The following is a 19,600-nucleotide window of genomic DNA, read 5'->3' as shown; positions in this document are numbered from 1 at the left end:
TGACTTCTTTGCTGATTTGGATGCCTTTGATTTCTTTTTTATTTTTTTCACACTGGTAATTTTTTCTTTTTATTTTTTTATTCTTATGTTAATCCCCATACATTACATCATTAGTTTTAGATGTAGTGTTCCATGATTCATTGTTTGTGCATAACACCCAGTGCTCCATGCAGAATGAGCCCTCCTCAATACCCATCACCAGGCTAACCCATCCTCTGATCCCCCTCCCCACTAGAACCCTCAGTTTGTTTTTCAGAGTCCATCATCTCTCATGGTTCGTCTCCCCCTCCGATTTCCCCCGCTTCATTCTTCCCCTCCTGCTACCTTCTTATTCTTCTTTTTTTTTTCTTAACATATATTGCATTATTTGTTTCAGAGGTACAGATCTGAGATTCAACAGTCTTGCACAATTCACAGCACTTACCAGAGCACATACCCTCCCCAGTGTCTATTACCCAGTCACCCCATCCCTCCCACCCCACCCCCCACTCCAGCAGCCCTCAGTTTGTTTCCTGAGATGAAGAATTCCTCATATCAGTGAGGTCATATGATACATGTCTTTCTCTGGTTGACTTATTTCGCAGAACATAATACCCTCCAGTTCCATTCAGGTCATTGCAAATGGCAAGATCTCATTTCTTTTGATGGCTGCATAATATTCCATTGTATATATATACCACTTCTTCTTTATCCATTCATCTGTCGATGGACATCTTGGCTCTTTCCACAGTTTGGCTATTGTGGACATTGCTGCTATAAACCTCAGGGTGCACGTACCCTTTCAGATCCCTACTTTTGTATCTTTGGGGTAAATACCCAGTAGTGAAATTGCTGAATCTTATGGTAGCTGTATTTTCAACTTTTTGAGAAACTTCCATACTGTTTTCCAGAGTGGCTGCACCAGCTTGCATTCCCATCAACAGTGTAGGAGGGTTCCCCTTTCTCCGCATCCCCACCAACATCTGTCGTTTCCTGACTTGTTAATTTTAGCCATTCTGACTGGTGTGAGGTGGTATCTCATTGAGGTTTTGATTTGGATTTCCCTGATGCCGAGCGATATTGAGCACTTTTTCATGTGTTTGTTGGCCATTTGGATGTCTTCTTTGGAAAAATGTCTGTTCATATCTTCTGCCCATTTCTTGATTGGATTCTTTCTTCTTTGGGTGTTGGGTTTGATGAGTTCTTTATAGATTTTGGATACTAGCCCTTTATCTGATATGTCATTTGCAAATATCTTCTCCCATTCTGTCAGTTGTCTTTTGGTTTTGTTGACTGTTTCCTTTGCTTTGCAAAAGCTTTTTATCTTGATGAAGTCCCAATAGTTCATTTTTGCCCTTGCTTCCCTTGCCTTTGGCGATGTTTCTAGGAAGAAGTTGCTTTGGCTGAGGTCCAAGAGGTTGCTGCCTGTGTTCTCCTTTAGGATTTTGATGGACACCTGTCTCACATTGAGGTCTTTCAACCATTTGGAGTCTATTTTTGTGTGTGGTGTAAGGAAATGGTCCAGTTTCATTCATCTGCATGTGGCTATCCAATTTTCCCAACACCATTTGTTGAAGAGACTGTCTTTTCTCCATTGGACATTCTTTCCTGCTTTGTCCAAGATGAGTTGACCATAGAGTTGAGGGTCCATTTCTGGGCTCTCTATTCTGTTCCATTGATCTATGTGTCTGTTTTTTTTTTTTTTTTAAGATTTTATTTATTTATTAGAGAGAGAGAATGAGAGAGAGAGCACATGAGAGTGGGGAGGGTCAGAGGGAGAAGCAGACTCCCTGCTGAGCAGGGAGCCCAATGCAGGACTCAATCCTGGGACTCCAGGATCATGACCTGAGCCGAAGGCAGTTGCACAACCAACTGAGCCACCCAGGAGCCCCTATGTGTCTGTTTTTGTGCCAGTACCATGCTGTCTTGATGATGACAGCTTTGCAATAGAGCTGGAAGTCCAGAATTCTGATGCCGCCAGCTTTGCTTTTCTTTTTCAACCTTCCTCTGGCTATTCGGGGTCTTTTCTGGTTCCATACAAATTTTAGGATTATTTGTTCCATGTCTTTGAAAAAAGTGGATGGTATTTTGAAGGGGGTTGCATTAAATGTGTAGATTGCTCTAGGTAGCATTGACCTCTTCACAATATTTGTTCTTCCAATCCATGAGCATGGAACGTTTTTTTTCATTTCTTTCTGTCTTCTTCCATTTCTTTCATGAGTATTTTATAGTTTTCTGAGTACAGATCCTTTGCCTCTTTGGTTAGATTTATTCCTAGGTATGTTATGATTTTGGGTGTAATCGTAAATGGAATCGACTCCTTAAATTCTCTTTCTTCTGTCTTGTTGTTAGTGTTTAGGAATGCCACTGATTTCTGAGCATTGATTTTGTATCCTGCCACTTGACTGAATTCCTGTATGAGTTCTAGCAGTTTTGGGGTGGAGTCTTTTGGGTTTTCCACATAAAGTATCATATCATCTGCAAAGAGTGAGAGTTTGACTTCTTCTTTGCCGATTTGGATGCCTTTGATTTCTTTTTGTTGTCTGATTGCTGTGGCTAGGACTTCCAATACTATGCTGAATAGCAGTGGTGATAGTGGACATCCCTGCCGCGTTCCTGACCTTAGGGGGAAAGCTCTCAGTTTTTCCCCATTGAGAATGATATTGGCTGTGGGTTTTTCATAGATGGCTTTTATGATATTGAGGTATGTCCCTCCATCCCTATATTCTGAAGAGTTTTGATCAAGAAAGAATGCGATACTTTGTCAAATTCTTTTTCTGCATCTATTGAGAGGATCATAGGATTCTTGTTCTTTCTTTTGTTAATGTATTGTATCACATTGATTGATTTGCGGATGTTGAACCAACCTTGCAGCCCAGGGATAAATCCCACTTGCTCATGGTGAATAATGCTTTTAATGTACTGTTGGATCCTATTGGCTAGTATTTTGGTGAGAATTTTTGCATCCATGTTCATCAGCGATATTGGTCTGTAATTCTCCTTTTTGATGGGGTCTCTGTCTGGTTTTGGGATCAAGGTAATGCTGGCCTCATAAAATGAGTTTGGAAGTTTTCCTTCCATTTTTATTTCTTGGAACAGTTTCAGAAGATTAGGTATTAATTCTTCTTGAAATGTTTGGTAGAATTCCCCTGGGAAGCCATCTGGCCCTGGTCTTTTGCTTCTTGGGAGATTTTTGATGACTGTTTCAATTTCCTTAGTGGTTATAGGTCTGTTCAGGTTGTCTATTTCTTCCTGGTTAAGTTTTGGTAGTTGATACATCTCTAGGAATGCATCCATTTCTTCCAGATTATCTAATAGGCTGGCATAGAGTTGTTCATAATATGTTCTTATAATTGCTTGTATTTCTTTGGTGTTGGTTGTGATCTCTCCTCTTTCATTCATGATTTTGTTGATTTGGGTCATTTCTCTTTTCTTTTCAGTAAGTCTTGCCATGGGTTTATCAATCTTGTTAATTCTTTCAAAGAACCAGCTCCTAGTTTCGTTGATCTGTTCTACTGTTTTTTTAGTTTCTATTTCATTGATTTCCGCTCTGATCTCTATTATTTCCCTTCTCCTGCTGGATTTAGGCTTTATTTGCTGTTCTTTCTCTAGCTCCTTTAGGTGTAGGGTTAGGTTGTGTACTTGAGGCCTTTCTTGTTTCTTGAGAAAGGCTTGTATTGCTATATACTTGCTTCTTAGGACTGCCTTTGCTGCATCCCCAAGATTTTGAATAGTTGTGTTTTCATTTTCATTGGTTTCCATGTATTTTTTTATTCTTCTTTAATTTCCTGGTTGACCTATTCATTCTTCAGTAGGATGCTCTTTAGCCTCCATGGATTTGAGTTCTTTCCAACTTTCCTCTTGTGATTGAGTTCTAGTTTCAAGGCATTGTGGTCTGAAAATAGGCAGGGAATGATCCCAAACTTTTGGTACCGTTTGAGACCTGAGTTATGACCTAGGATGTGATATATTCTGGAGAATGTTCCATGGGGACTAGAGAAGAATGTGTATTCCGTTGCTTTGGGATGGAATGTTCTGAATATGTCTGTGAAGTCCATTTGGTCCAGTGTGCCATTTAAAGTCTTTATTTCCTTGTTGATCTTTTGCTTAGATGATCTGTCCATTTCAGGGAGAGTGGTGTTAAAGTCCCCCACTATTATTGTATTGTTGTTGATGTGTTTCTTTGCTTTTGTTATTAATTGCCTTATATAATTGACTGCTCTCATGTTAGGGGCATAGATATTTATAATTGTTAGATCTTCTTGTTGGATAGACCCTTTAAGTAAAATATAGTGTCCTTCCTCATCTCTTATTACAGTCTTTGGTTTAAAATCTCATTTGTATGATATAAGGATTGCCACCCCAGCTTTCTTTTGGTGTCCATTAGCATGGTCAATGGTTTTCCACCCCTTCACTTTCAATCTGGGGGTGTGTTTGGGTCTAAAATGAGTCTCTTGCAGACGGCATATTGATGGGTCTTGTTTTTTATTCCAATCTGATAGGCTGTGTCTTTTGATTGGGGCATTTAGCCCTTTTACATTCAGGGTAACTATTGAAAGATGAATTTAGTGCCATTGTATTGCCTATAAGGTGACTGTTACCATATATTGTCTGTGTTCTTTTCTGGTCTATGTTGCTTTTAAGGTCTCTCTTTGCTTAGAGGACCCCTTTCAAGATTTCTTGTAGTGCTGGTTTTATGTTTACAAATTCCTTTAGTTTTTGTTTGTCCTGGAAGCTTTTTATCTCTCCTTCAATTTTCAATGACAGCCTAGCTGGATATAGTATTCTTGGCTGCATATTTTTCTCATTTAGTGCTCTGAATATATCCTGCCAGTCCTTTCTGGCCTGCCAGGTGCCTGTGGATAGGTCTGTTGCCAATCTAATGTTTCTACCATTGTATGTTATATATCTCTTCTCCCGAGCTGCTCTCAGGATTTTCTCTTTGTCTATGAGACTCGTAAGTTTTACTATTAGATGTTGGGTTGTTGACCTATTTTTATTGATTTTGAGGGGGGTTCTCTGTGCTTCCTGGATTTTGATGCCAGTTTCCTTCCCTAAATTAGGGAAGTTCTCTGCTATAATTTGCTCCATTATACCTTCTGCCCCTCTCTCTTTTTCTTCTTCTTCTGGGATCCCAATTATTCCAATGTTGTTTCATCTTATGGCATCGCTTATCTCTCAAATTCTGCCCTCGTGATCCAGTAGTTGTTTATCTCTCTTTTTCTCAGCTTCTTTATTTTCCATCATTTGGTCTTCTATATTACTGATTTTCTCTTCTCCCTCATTTATCCTACCAGTTAGCGCCCCCATTTTTGATTGCACCTCATTAATAGCCTTTTTGATTTCTACTTGGTTAGAGTTTAGTTCTTTTACTTCTCCAGAAAGGGTTTCTCTAATAACTTCCATATTTTTTTCAAGCCCAGCTAGTATGTTTAAAGTGATGTTTCTGAACTCTAGATCTGACATCGTAGTAATGTCCGTATTGAGTAGGTCCCTGGCAGTCGGTACTACCTCTTGTTCTCTTTGTTGAGGTGATTTTTTCCATCTTGTCATTTTGTCCAGAGGAGAATAGATTAATGAGAGAACAAAATGCTGGCAGAGTAACAACGTCTCAGAAAATATACTCTAAACAAATCAGAAAAGACCTGAAGCAGTGGAAAAAGAAAAGGAAAGAGAGAAAAAAGAAAAAGAAAAAAAAAAGAAAAAGATAAAGATAAAAACAAACAAAAACAAAAAAAACCAAAACAACAACAACAACAAAAAAAACCAGAATGTGATCAAATATGATCAGGCTGGTATATAGATCAGTGCCACACACTAGATTTGGGGTGTATTTTGGTCTGTTAGAAGAAAGTGCCTCCCAAAATTTTAAATAAAGAAAAACTTATATATGTACAAAAATAGGGGTTGATATGATGAAGGGATGGAATATGACTGTAAAGATGGAAATTATAAAAAATTTTATAAAAGGAATTGATAAGAATTTGTTTGAAAAAAGAAAGAAGAGGATTTAAAAAAGAGAAAAAAAAAAAAAAGGGAGAGAATGTGATCAGGCAGGGGAAGAGAAAAAACCATATACTAGAGATTTAAGGTATAATTTAATCTGTTAGAAGAAACTATCTCAAAATTTTAAAGAGAGAACAACTTATATATATATGCCAAAAATATGGGTAACTACTATGAAGGGATAGAATATGACTCTAAAAATGAAAAATAAAAATGTTTTTTAAAAAAGGGATTGATAAGATGTTGGTTGAAAAAGGGAAAAAGAAAAATTAAAAAAAAAAAGAAAAAAGGCAGTTAACAAAAATTAACTTTGAAAGACTAAAGAATCATGGTAAAAAAGCCATGAATTCTATGTGCAGTATTCCCCTAGCACTGGAGTTCTGCCGTTCTCATTGATCGGTAAACTTGGTCTTGGCTGGCTGTTCTTGCTGATCTTCTGGGGAGGGGCCTGTTTCCGTGGTTTCCAAATGTCTTTGCCAGAGGCGGAATTGCCCCGCCCTTGCCCCCTCCGGGCAAAGTAATCTGCTCGGGTTTGCTCTCCAGAGCTTTTGTTCCCTGTGAGCTTTCCATACAGCTTTGGAGGCGGAGAGTGAAAATGGCGGCCTCCCAATCTCTGCCCCGGAGGAGCAGAGAACTCGGGGCCCCGCTCCTCAGTGAGCCCCCAGAGAAATGCCGTCAGTCACTCCCGTCTCCCCAGTCTCCGGCCGCACTCCATGCTCACCTGGCCTGTGACTGAGCGTTTCTATCTCTGGCACCCGACCCCGTGTGGAGTCTCCAAACCCAGCAGATCCCTGCGGTGCACTCCCATGCATCTCCTCCCAGGGGAGGAAGGTGAGTCTCCCCTCATCTGCCACTTGTTGGGTCCCTGCTGGAGGAGCAGTGACCCGACTGTGCCGTGGATCATGGTTTATGGCAACCCCGAGCTGAGAGCCCGCGCCTGGGCACTGCCTCTGCAGCCGGCTTCCCTGCTCCATTACCTAGGGAGCTCTGCCACACTCAGGCCCCCCCGGTCTCCCTGTGACCCCGAGTGTCCTGAGCCCACACTCTCCCAGAGGTTCCACCCCCTGCTTAGCCACCAGAGTGACGTCCCTCAGCAGAGCAGACTTTTAAAGGTTCCAATTTTATGCTCCGTGGTTCTATCACTTGCCAGAAGAAGCCGACGGAGGCCCCTCGCCCGCCGTCTATCCTCCCGAATATCGCCTCGGATTCACTTCTCCACACGTCCTTCCTTCCAGGAAGTGGTCGCTTTTCTGATGAGAGAGTTGTTGCTATTCTTTTCTTTGATCTCCTGTTGAGTTTGTAGGTGTTCAGAATGGTTTGATCCCTATCCAGCTGAATTCCTGAGAGGAGATGAAATCCAGGTCTCCTACTCCTCCACCATCGTGCTCTGCCCCCTGCCTTTGATTTCTTTTTGTTGTCTGATTGCTGTGGCTAGGACTTCCAATACTATGTTGAATAGCAGTGGTGATAGTGGACATCCCTGCTGCATTTCTGACCTTAGGGGGAAAGCTCTCATTTTTTTTCCCATTGAGAATGATATTAGCTGTAGGTTTTTCATAGATGGCTTTTATGATATTGAGGTATGTCCCTCCATCCCTATATTCTGAAGAGTTTTGATCAAGAAAGGATGCGATACTTTGTCAAATGCTTTTTCTGCATCTATTGTGAGGATCATATGATTCTTGTTCTATCTTTTGTTAATGTATTGTATCACATTGATTGATTTGTGGATGTTGAACCAACCTTGCAGCCCAGGGATAAATCCCACTTGGTCGTGGTGAATAATGCTTTTAATGTACTGTTGGATCCTATTGGCTAGTATTTTGGTGAGAATTTTTGCATCCATGTTCATCAGGGATATTGGTCTGTAATTCTGCTTTTTGATGGGGTCTCTGTCTGGTTTTGGGATCAAGGTAATGCTGGCCTCATAAAATGAGTTTGGAAGTTTTCCTTCCATTTCTATTTTTTGGAACAGTTTCAGAAGAATAGGTATTAATTCTTCTTGAAATGTTTGGTAGAATTCCCCTGGGAAGCCATCTGGCCCTGGTCTTTTGTTTTTTGGGAGATTTTTGATGACTGCTTCAATTTCCTTAGTGGTTATAGGTCTGTTCAGGTTGTCTATTTCTTCCTGGTTCAGTTTTGGTAGTTGATACATCTCTAGGAATGCATCCATTTCTTCCAGGTTATCTAATTTGCTGGCATACAGTTGCTCATAATATGTTGTTAGAATTGTTTGTATTTCTTTGGTGTTGGTTGTGATCTCTCCTCTTTCATTCATGATTTTATTTATTTGGGTCCTTTCTCTTTTCTTTTTGATAAATCTGGCCAGGGGTTTATCAATCTTGTTAGTTCTTTCAAAGAACAAGCTCCTAGTCTTGTTGATCTGTTCTACTGTTCTTTTAGTTTCTATTTAATTGATTTCTGCTCTGATCTTTATATTTCTCTTCTCCTGCTGGGTTTAGGCTTTATTTGCTGTTCTTTCTCCAGCTCCTTTAGGTGTAGGGTTAGGTTGTGTATTTGAGTCCTTTCTTGTTTCTTGAGAAAGGCTTATATTGCTATATACTTGCTTCTTAGGACTGCCTTTGCTGCATCCCAAAGATTTTGAATAGCTGTGATTTCATTTTCATTGGTTTCCATGAATTTTTTAAATTCTTCTTTAATTTCCTGGTTGACCCATTCATTCTTTAGTAGAATGCTCTTTAACCTCCATGGATTTGAGTTCTTTCTGACTTTCCTATTGTGATTGAGTTCTAGTGTCAAAGCATTGTCGTCTGAAAATAGGCAGGGGATGATCCCAATCTTTCGGTACTGGTTGAGACCTGATTTATGAACTAGGATTGATCGATTCTGGAGAATGTTCCATGGGCACTAGAGGAGAATGTGTATTCTGTTGCCTTGGGATGGAATGTTCTGAATATGTTTGTGAAGTCCATTTGGTCCACTGTGTCATTTAAAGTCTTTATTTCCTTGTTGATCTTTTTCTTAGATGATCTGTCCATTTCAATGAGGTTAGTGTTAAAGTCCCCCACTATTATTGTATTGTGTCAATGTGTTTCTTTGCTTTTGTTATTAATTGCCTTATATAATTGGGTGCTCTCATGTTAGGGGCATAGATATTTACAATTGTTAGCTCTTCTTGTTGGATAAACCCCTTAAGTAAGATATAGTGTCCTTCCTCATCTCTTATTATAGTCTTTGGTTTAAAATCTAATTTGTCTGGAATAAGAATTGCCACCCCAGCTTTCTTTTGGTGTCCATTAGCATGGCAAATGGTTTTCCACCCCCTCACTTTCAATCTGGGGATGTCTTTGGGTTTAAAATGAGTCTCTAGCAGACAGTATATCAATGGGTCTTGTTTTTTATCCAATATGATAGCCTGTGTCTTTTGATTGGGGCATTTAGCCCATTTACATTCAGGGTAATTCTTAAAAGATAGGAATTTAGTGCCATTGTATTGCTTGTAAGGTGACTGTTACTGTATATTTTCTGTGTTCCTTTCTCGTCTATGTTGCTTTTAGGGTCTCTCTTTGCTTAGAGGACCCCTTTCAATATATCTTGTAAGGCTGGTTTTGTGTTTGCAAATTCCTTATTTTTCAATTGTCCTGGAAGCTTTTTATCTCTTATTTTCAATGACAGCCTACCTGGTTATAGTATTATTGGCTGCATATTTTTCTCATTTAGTGCTCTAAATATATCCTGCCAGTCCTTTCTGGCCTGCCAGGTCTCTGTGCATAGTTCTTTTGCCAATCTAATGTTTCCACCATTGTAGTTTACATATCCCTTCTCCTGAGTTGCTCTCTGGATTTTCTGTTTGTCTCTGAGACTCATAAGTTTTACTATTAGATGTCGGGGTGTTGACCTATTTTTATTGATTTTGAGGACGGTTTTCTGTGCTTCCTGGATTTTGATGCCTGTTTCCTTCCCCAAATTAGGGAAGTTCTCTGCTATAATTTGCTCCAATATACCTTCTGCCCCTCTCTCTCTTTCTTCTTCTTCTGAGGTCCCAATTATTCTAGTATTGTTTCATCTTATGGTATCACTTATCTCTCGAATTCTACCCTCATGATCCAGTAATTGTTTGTCTCTCTTTTTCTCAGCTTCTTTATTTTCCATCATTTGGTCTTCTATATCACTAATTCTCTCTTCTGTCTCATATATCCTAACAGTTAGAGCCTCCATTTTTGATTGCACCTCATTTATAGCCTTTTTGATTTCGACTTGGTTAGATTTTAGTTCTTTTATTTCACCATGAAGGGTTTCTCTAATACCTTCCATGCTTTTTTCAAGGCCAGCTATTATGTTCAAAATCATCCTTCTGAACTCTAGTTCTGACATCTTACTAATGTCCATATTGATTAGGTCCCTGGCAGTCGGTACTGCCTCTTGCTCTTTTTTTTGAGGTCATTTTTTCCATCTTGTCATTTTGTCCACAGGAGAATAGATGAATGACAGAATAAAATGCTAACAGGGTAAAAATGTCCCCAGAAAAATATACACTAAACAAATCAGAAGAGACCTGAAACCAGGGAGAAGAAAGGGAAAGAAAGAAAAAAGAAAAAAAAAAGAAAAAGAATAAGATAATAACAAACAACAACAACAAAAACCAGAATATGATCAAATATGATTAGGCTGGTGCATAGATCAGTGCCACACACTAGATTTGGGGCGTATTTTGGTCTGTTAGAAGGAAGTGCCTCCCAAAATCTTAAAGAAAGAAAAATTATATATGTACAAAAATAAGGGTAAATATGATGAAGGGATGGAATATGACTGTAAAGATGAAAATTATATAAGATTTTATAAAAGGAATTGATAAGAATTTGGTTGAAAAAAGAAAGAAGTGGATTAAAAAAAAATAAAGAAAAAAAATGTGGAGAGAATGTGATCAGGCAGGAGAGTAGAACAAAGCCATACACTAGAGTTAGGGTATATTTTGGTCTGTTAGAAGAAACTGTATCCCGAAATTTTAAACGGAGAACAACTTATATATATATATATACCAAAAATAAGGTTAACTACTATGAAGGGATAGAATATGACTCTAAAAATGAAAAATAAAAAAGATTTTTTAAAAAAGGGATTGATAAAGTGTTGGTTGGAAAATGGAGAAAGAAAAATTCAAAAAAAAAAAAAAGAGTAAAAGAAAGTTAAAAAAATTAACTTAGACTAAAGAATCATGGGAAAAAAGCCTTGAATTCTATGTGCAGTGTTCCCCTACCGCTAGAGTTCTGCCATTCTCATTGATCAGTAAACTTGGTCTTGGCTGGCTGTTCTTGCTGATCTTCTGGGAGAGGGACCTGTTCCCTTGGTTCCCAAATGTATTTGCCAGAGGTAGAATTTTCCCGCCTTTGCCGGTTGCCAGCCAGACCTAGTAATCTGCTCGGGTTTGCTCTTGGGAGCTTTTGTTCCCTGAAAGCTTTCCATACACCTTTGGAGGACAAGAGTGAAATGGCGGCCTCCCAACCTCCTCCCGGAGGAGCCAAGAACTTGGTGTCCCACTCCTCAGTGAGCCCTGAGAGAAAAGTAGTCAATCACTCCCATCTCTGGCCACACTCTGTGCTCACCCGGTCTGTGACCGAGCATTTCTATCTCTGGCACATGACCCCATGCGGAGTCTCCAAACCCAGCAGATTCCTGCAGAGCACTCCCGCACCGCTCCTCCCGGGGGAGGAAGGGGAGTCTCCCTGGATCTGCCACTTGTTGGGTCCCTGCTGGAAGAACAGTGGCCTGACTGTGCCACGGATCATGGTTTATGGCAACCCCGAGCTGAGAGCCCGCGCCTCAGCTCTGTCTCTGCAGCCGGCTTCCCTGCTCCGATACCTGGGAGCTCTGCCACATTCAAGCACCCCTGGTCTTTCTGTGACCTCGAGGGTCCTGAGACCACACTGTCCCAATGAGTGTTCCACTCCCTGCTTAGCCACTGGAGCAACATCCCTCAGCAGAGCTGACTTCTAGAAGTTGCGATTTTGTGCTCCGCAGGTCTATCACTTGCCAGTAGCGGCTGATGGAGGCCCCTTCCCCCACCAACTATCTTCCTGAATTTCGCCTCAGTTTCACTTCTCTGTATGTCCTACCTTCCAGAAAGTGGTCACTTTTCTGTCCAGAGAGTTGCTGCTACTCTTTTCTTTGATCTCCGGCCAGTCACCCTTCAAGCCACTGCCGTCTGGCTTGTCCACATGACACCACTGAAAGAGCTCTGACATCAGCCATAGCAACTTTTTTTTTGGATAGGTCCCCTTTAAGATGAATTCTCTGATGCTGAATTGATGGAGAGAAGTTGAGATTTCCTCTATCTACCTTTCTTCTTGGGCCCATGTGAGATGATAAAATGCCCTAGCTAGTCCACAATATTAAAAGAAAAAACACGAGTCTCAGCTATTGTTCTCCATTCTTCCTCACACCCTCCCGCACTGGCCACACGGTGTTGCTCTGTAGGTCATACAGTCCATGCTCAGAAAACCCACTGGTCCTTTTTTTTTTTTAAGATTTTATTTATATATTTGACAGAGAGAGACACAGCGGGAGAGGGAATACAAGCAGCTAGAGTGGGAGAGAGAGAAGCAAGTCTCCTGCTGAGCAGGGAGCCCGATGTGGAGCTCGATCCCAGGACCGTAAGATCATGACCCGAGCCAAAGGCAGACACCCAACGACTGAGCCACCCAGGTGCCCCAAAATCCACTGGTCTTGACTGCATAGTAAAACATTGTTAGTTTTCAAATAGTTGAAAAATATGATGGAGGAAAAAGAGGCATGTATTTTTGCCAGTTTTCTCTCTTACTGGGTTTGTGACTTACTCATAAGATTCCTATTTGCAATGGAGGCTCACCTTATTATTATGATTATTTTCTCTAAAGAGCTTTCTGAAAATGAAAGAGGTATAGCATTTAAATGTACTTGCTCCAGGGCCTGGCACAGAGTAAGCTGCAGTTTGACCTCATGTCTAGAGAAAAATTTAGTATCCCTGGCCAACATGGTTATTCTTAAAACATCTTTATTTCATTATAGAAGTGGCAAAATCATGTCATGGGAAAATGGGCAAATGGAAAATAATACAAAAATAGCTTCCTGCTATGTATTCTATAGCACATAGTAAAGTTTAGGGTATTTTTTCTGGTCTTTTTTCTTTAATAACATGATGTTTCACTTTATCTTGGTAATCATTCTGTACACACAATTTGGCACATTCCTTTTTCATACTATTTTCCATATTATTTCATAATTATGCAATTTTAATAGCCATGGAAAACTTCATATCAGAGAAATATTTAATTTTTTGAAAAAATTTTTATCTTTGAAAATTTAAAAATTTATCTAGAACAAATGCATTTACAATAATTACCCTTTTTGTTTCTATTAAAAATGAGTTTATTGATGTTCACTATGAATGGATGTTATTATATGACCGTCCTTGCCACACAACTTCTCTTTTTTTAGTTTATTCTTTCAGCATGAAGCAAGTACTAAATTACCTAGTATTCCAAATGTATTCTGTTTAAAATATCTTTTAGATAGAATAAATACAGTACACCAAAAAGATAGCACAAAGCCCTGGATACACTAACAAATGCACTGTATGTGGAAATGATGGATTTTACCTGGAAATAAATTACTCATCTGCCAGGATCTCTGAAAATATTAACCAAGCAAAAATAGTTGTTGAGAATATAGTACCTTTTCCAGCAGATTTTTTTCTTTATAAAATGTTTTGAGAAATTTGTTGATCAAAGAAATTTCTATTTCTCTTCCCATTCTTTATTTTATTTTTTTATTTATTTGCGAGAGAGAGAATGAGAGACAGAGAGCATGAGAGGGAGGAGGGTCAGAGGGAGAAGCAGACTCCCTGCTGAGCAAGGAGCCCGATGTGGGACTCGATCCCGGGACTCCAGGATCATGACCTGAGCTGAAGGCAGTCGCTTAACCAACTGAGCCACCCAGGCGCCCTTCTCTTCCCATTCTTGTTAAACACTATCTATGGAAGGAATTCATCTGAGGTCCATGAACCAAGCTTGGGCTTCATGGATGGACATTGGGAGTTCTGAATGTTGCTTAAACTTGTGTGCCAAATCTAGGGGGTTTGTCCCTATTATGACAAATGTGAATTTGTCTTTGTCATAGGATCCAGTGATGAACTTGGTGACATCTCAGTTTCCTTCCAACTCTTTACATCCCTTCATAGTTGGAAGGAAACTTGTGTGTGTGGAAATGTGTGCTTCCATGATGAGACTAGTCCTACACTTCTACTTCTGCAGGGAAAGAATTGAGGAGGCTGCAAGGAAAGAATCTGAGTATAGAATTGACAGCTGGTGGAATTTCCCTGGTATCATGAAGAAATAAGTTTAGAGTAGGTTGCTAGAAAACAAACAAACAAACAAACAAATACCCCAAACCAATTCCTCCCCCAGTGACCGAATGCCCAGGCCACACGTTGTTCCTTTTCCCCTTCCTCAGACTAAAAATGTATTCCTGTTTGGAGGACTTACAACTTCTGAAAAGGAAGGAACGTGCCTAGTTATTCCAAAATTTCATTCTCTTCTTTATAACTAGCAAAGAGCCTGGAAACATTCTATCACCCAGAGAAGTGAGCCCAAATAAAAAAAATTGTAAATACTCCACACTTCTTTTCCTCTATTTTCTAACATAATGATATCTGTGCATGTGCTTAAAATAATAGGAATTATTTTGTGCCTTGTTGATTTCACAATATTAAAAATATTTAAATTGCTAAGACAGTCACAGAAGGACATTTTTTAAAAGACAGAGAAGCTGTGCTGTATCTCTGGAACATACAATCAGATCCAGGCACCATCAATTTTTACATTGGTGCTGAAAATTTCCAAAATTGTGTAAAAGCAAACTAAACACGTGTACGCCAAAGTTGGTGGGTGCCAGGCAAAGAGGATTACTTACATTATTTCATTTAATCCTCACAGCAAATTGAGGAGGTTGCTATTTTGAGCCTTATTTATTTATGGAGAAGCAGGCCCAGAGATGGTAGCTAACTTGCCAGAAACTTGCTCAAAGCTAGTGCATGGCAAAGCTGAGAGTTACATCCAGGTGTTTCTGATTCCATCATCTTTACTTTTTTTAGACCTTACTTTTTCCTTAGAGAGACTAGAGATTCTTTTAAGATCACATGTCAGAAAATGAATATGGTGGTCTGTTTCATGGGGATAAAAATGGCAGAGACTGGGTGGTTTTTCTAGTCTCAGTCAAGGCTGGAAAAATACTGCTGATCAATGCAGCATGGGGGTGGAGAGCAGAAGCAATTACCTTGAAGGTCTGTAAGATAATGCTTTCACCACCTGATTGGGGACCCTGGAATTTTGCAAATGATTGCTCTAAGAGAATCACATCATCAATGTTTGAGTCATGTTATTCTCCTGGTAAAATGGATCTACTTAGATATAAGGCTTATTGCTTTAAATTTGGACCTAGCTGTGCTTTCATTTATCTAAAACATCCCTCCAAAGTGATAACTCATTCACTCATTCACTCTTAATGATTCTCCTATAAATTTGTTTATGGGTGATTTCAGCTGTGGTGTCAACTGGGGCATGGAGATTTAATGAACACCGGTATGCCAAATCCTCCATTACAGCAAGCAAATGAGGCATTTTGTCCAAGACAGTTTACTAAGTGTGCTCAGGATAATGAGTTCTGCATTGTAACAAAGTGAGCATGTGTCTCATGTTTGGTTTAGAAAAGAGCTGTATCAGAGTTGATGGCTGACCACAGTAGCTTTTACAGTGGTGCTGTTGGTGTTGTAAATGATGAGTTTTCAGAACAGCCTGGCACTAGACTCACCTTTGTTCATGCTAAATTAAGGGCTCTTGCCTGTATTCTTAAGAGGCATTGGGGAAATAAGAGATACATATCTTCTTATTCTCTTCTTTCTTCTCTCCCTTTATGCCCTCCTTTTCTCTCTCTCTCTCATCCTTCCTCCCTTCCTTCCTTCCTCCCTCCCTCCCCCCTTCCTTCCTTCTTCTCTCTCTCTCTCTCTTTCTTTCTCTTAAATATGTTTATGTTAGAGATGAGTTTGGGAAAGAAATTGGTCTAGTCCAGGGGATAGCACACTTTTTCTGTAAAAGGTCAGACAGAAATTATTTTAGGTCTTATGGGCCATATGGTCTCTGTCTAAAATATTCAACTCTGTTATTGTAGCACAAAAGCAGCCATAGACAATATTTGAACAAATGAACATGACTGTGTTCTAATAAAGCATTATTTATGGATACAGAAATTTGAATTTCATATAACTTTCAACATCAAGAAATATTCTCCTTTAGTTTTTTTTTAAAGATTTTATTTATTTATTTGACACAGAGAGAGAGAGAGAGAGCACAAGCAGGGGGAGTGGCAGGCAGAGGGAGAAGTAGGCTCCCCATAGAGCAGGGAGTCTGATGCAGGGCTCAATCCCAGGATCCTGAGATTATGTCCTGAGCCGAAGGCAGACGCTTAACTGACTGAGCCACACAGGTGCCCCTCCTTTAAGTTTTTTTTCAATAATTAAAAAATGTCATACTTCTTAGCTCATGGGCCTTACAAAAATAAGCACTAGTGTAAGTCTGTGTCAAAGGCCATTTCAGCCTGATATGTGCCTGGGTCCACATCCAGTTTCTATTCCATGCTTAAAATTTCCAGAATTATCTCTCATTTGCTTACTATCCGGACTGTATGAGTCTTTTTTTTTTTTTTAAGATTTTATTTATTCACCTGACAGAGAGAGACACAGCGAGAGAAGGAACACAAGCAGGTGGAGTGGGAGAGGGACAAGCAGGCTTCCCGCCAAGCAGGGAGCCCGATGAGGGGCTCGATCCCAGGACCCTGGGATTATGACCCAAGCCGAAAGCAGACGCTTAACCAACTAAGCCACCCAGGCCCCCTGTATGAATCTTCTTTTATGAAATCTCTTCTTACCCTCTGCATTAGCCTGTTAGGGCCACCAAAAAAAAATACCACAGACAAGGTGATCTAAATTACAGAAATTTATTTCTCATAGTTCTGGAAGCTGGGATTCCAAGATCAAGGTTCTCCTGAAGCCTCTCTCTTTGGCTTGTAGCCACCTCCTCCCGTGTCCTCACATGGTCTTTTTTCTGGGGTCTCATCCTCTTCTGATAAGGACACTAGTCTTTTTGGTTGAGGGCCCTCCCTATGACCTCCCTGAATCTTAATTCCCTCCTTAAAGGGCCTATCTCCAAATGTAGTCACATTCAACATGTAAATTCAGGGGGGACCCAATTCAGTCCATAACATTCTCAATCAGATGTGCAAAACTCAAGAACAAAAAACAGCAATCAAGGTAAGTAATATTTTCATGCAGTATTTTACAAAAATTAGTAACTGAGCCTCAGAGGCATGAAGCCATGTGTTCAAGACCACACAACCACTCCGGTGCAGTGACTGGACCAGCAACCATGGCCTGGTCTTCTTTCCAGACTGCTGCATCTGGCCCTTCCCTATTGCTATTCTGCATATGCTGGAGGACAGAGATGGCAGATATGCAGGGAATGCAAAGTCATGCTAATGATTGAATATTAAAATTTAATATTGTAATTTTGGCCTAAAATAAAACCAAATTAAAAAGGTACATCTGCTGCAAAAAAATAAAAAAATCAATGCAAAAAAATCAATGATTAAAAAAATCAAAATTTTAAATAAAGACAGGTTCTATACTACTGATTTTTTCCTTTTTTCTCAGGCTTTAATATAGCTCGCATGACTCCAACGTCCTCCTTGCCCCTTCAGCCCATTCCATCTTTTTTTACTGATAATGCATAGCTTCCCCTTCCCTGATTGTGAATTTTTTGAAATCAGGCCTTATATTTTATGATTATATTCATCTCCCCAGTTTCTAGTACACCACCTGGCACAGAGTAGGCACACAGTAACTATTTCTTTGTTCAAATGCAGTCACTGCATGCTTTTAAAATATATGGCCTCTGATGGAGCATCATGGGGATTAATGAGGCATTTGAATATTTGGAGCATTTTTAAAAATCATTTGGATCATTTTTTTGAAAATCAGAAATGTGTAGACAAATGAGCTATAATGAACTTTCTCATCATTTTTATGATGAGAAATTTTTAAGAAAGGCAAATATATGTGGAAAGCTTGAAGAAAATGGAAGGGCATGCTGGAAATGTGGTAAATGATGGGATGGGGCCTAAAGTAAGGTGAGAGGAAAAACATAATATTTCTGTGCAGCAAGCTGTACAAAAGGCTTGTCATATGGGATACCTCCTTAAACCCACACCTCTAATTTGAAATTTATAGGTAAGAAAACAAAGGAGCAGATAAGTTAAGTAACTTATACCCCATGGCCAATGAGTAGATTAGAGAGGATTTGAATCACTCTGAATCCCATAAGAGCTACTTCCATAAAATTGTATTTGGGTGCACATTAAGGAATAGACATTATTCTTCTCTTAAGGGATTTACATTTACATAAAAGAATAACAATTCTTCATTAATGGCTTCAGGGTTCTGGAACAAAATGGTCTCTGAAATTAGCCACTTTACTCTTTCAAATTTCTCCTATCAGATAGATAGTTAACAGCTTGAGAATAAATGCCCTTTTACTCAGCCGTATATTTACCATCATGACATGGATTATGATGAATGAATGTTTGACGATGTCATTGCATTCATACATAAGAGGAAACAGGGTGTCCCATATCAGGAGGAAAGTTTCCCAGATTAGCAGTGTCCCCACCCTTTGGATATACTCAGCCACAGAGCCCCACGAAGGATATCCCGCTGTGCTTATGGTTCCTTAAGGAATTTATGGCATCTTCTTCCCCAAATATGGCAATATTATTGTGATTGCATCTTTGGCATCCATTCATTAGAGAACAGATTCTTGTTCTTTTGCTACCCTGGACTTATCTTTTTTTTTTTTTTTTTGCATTTTAAAAATTTTATTATGTTATGTTAATCACCATACATTACATCATTAGTTTTTGATGTAGAGTTCCATGAATCATTGTTTGCCTATAACACCCAGTGCTCCATTCAATACGTGCTCTCTTTAATACCCATCATCAGGCTAACCCATCACCCACCCCCCTCCCCTCTGAAACCCTCAGTTTGTTTTTCAGAGTCCATAGTCTCTCATGGTTGGTCTCCCCCTCCAATATCCCCTCCTTCATTTTTCCCCTGGGCTTATCTTTTAGAAACATTCTCTTACTTCCAGTGTCCCTGACATCTTATGGCCACCTACTATTCAGGAATCTAAATTTCATTGCTCTTTGCTTCCTGTCCTGCAGCAGGGGGTCTTCCCTGTGTTGTCAGGGAAGTGTTTATATATGCTGGCATATGTTAACATGCTCACTGCTTGCTTCTAAGACTGCATTCTTACAATTACTGATTACCCTTCCATATATGAGTAGGATGATCAGACAGAGGAGGATATAGGACATCTGAGGGCACCTGTTGTTATGACTTGGAGGAGTGAATGATTGCCCAGTAATCATGCCGTCACCAAGGTTGTATGTTTCAATGTCCAACATGTTCCCCAGAGATTCAGAATCCAGTGAAAATGAGAGGCTTCCCCATGTGACCTCTACTAGTGGCAGCAGAAAAACTGGGGGAAAAATTATACCCATAATGGGAGTA

This window comes from Mirounga angustirostris, unplaced genomic scaffold, assembly GCF_029215605.1.
Source record: "Mirounga angustirostris isolate CCGP_5_RB_7025 unplaced genomic scaffold, mMirAng1.0.hap1 SCAF_1, whole genome shotgun sequence".
Taxonomy (NCBI): domain Eukaryota; kingdom Metazoa; phylum Chordata; class Mammalia; order Carnivora; family Phocidae; genus Mirounga; species Mirounga angustirostris.
The sequence above is the reverse complement of the archived record's forward strand: the minus strand, read 5'-3'. Positions refer to the sequence as shown.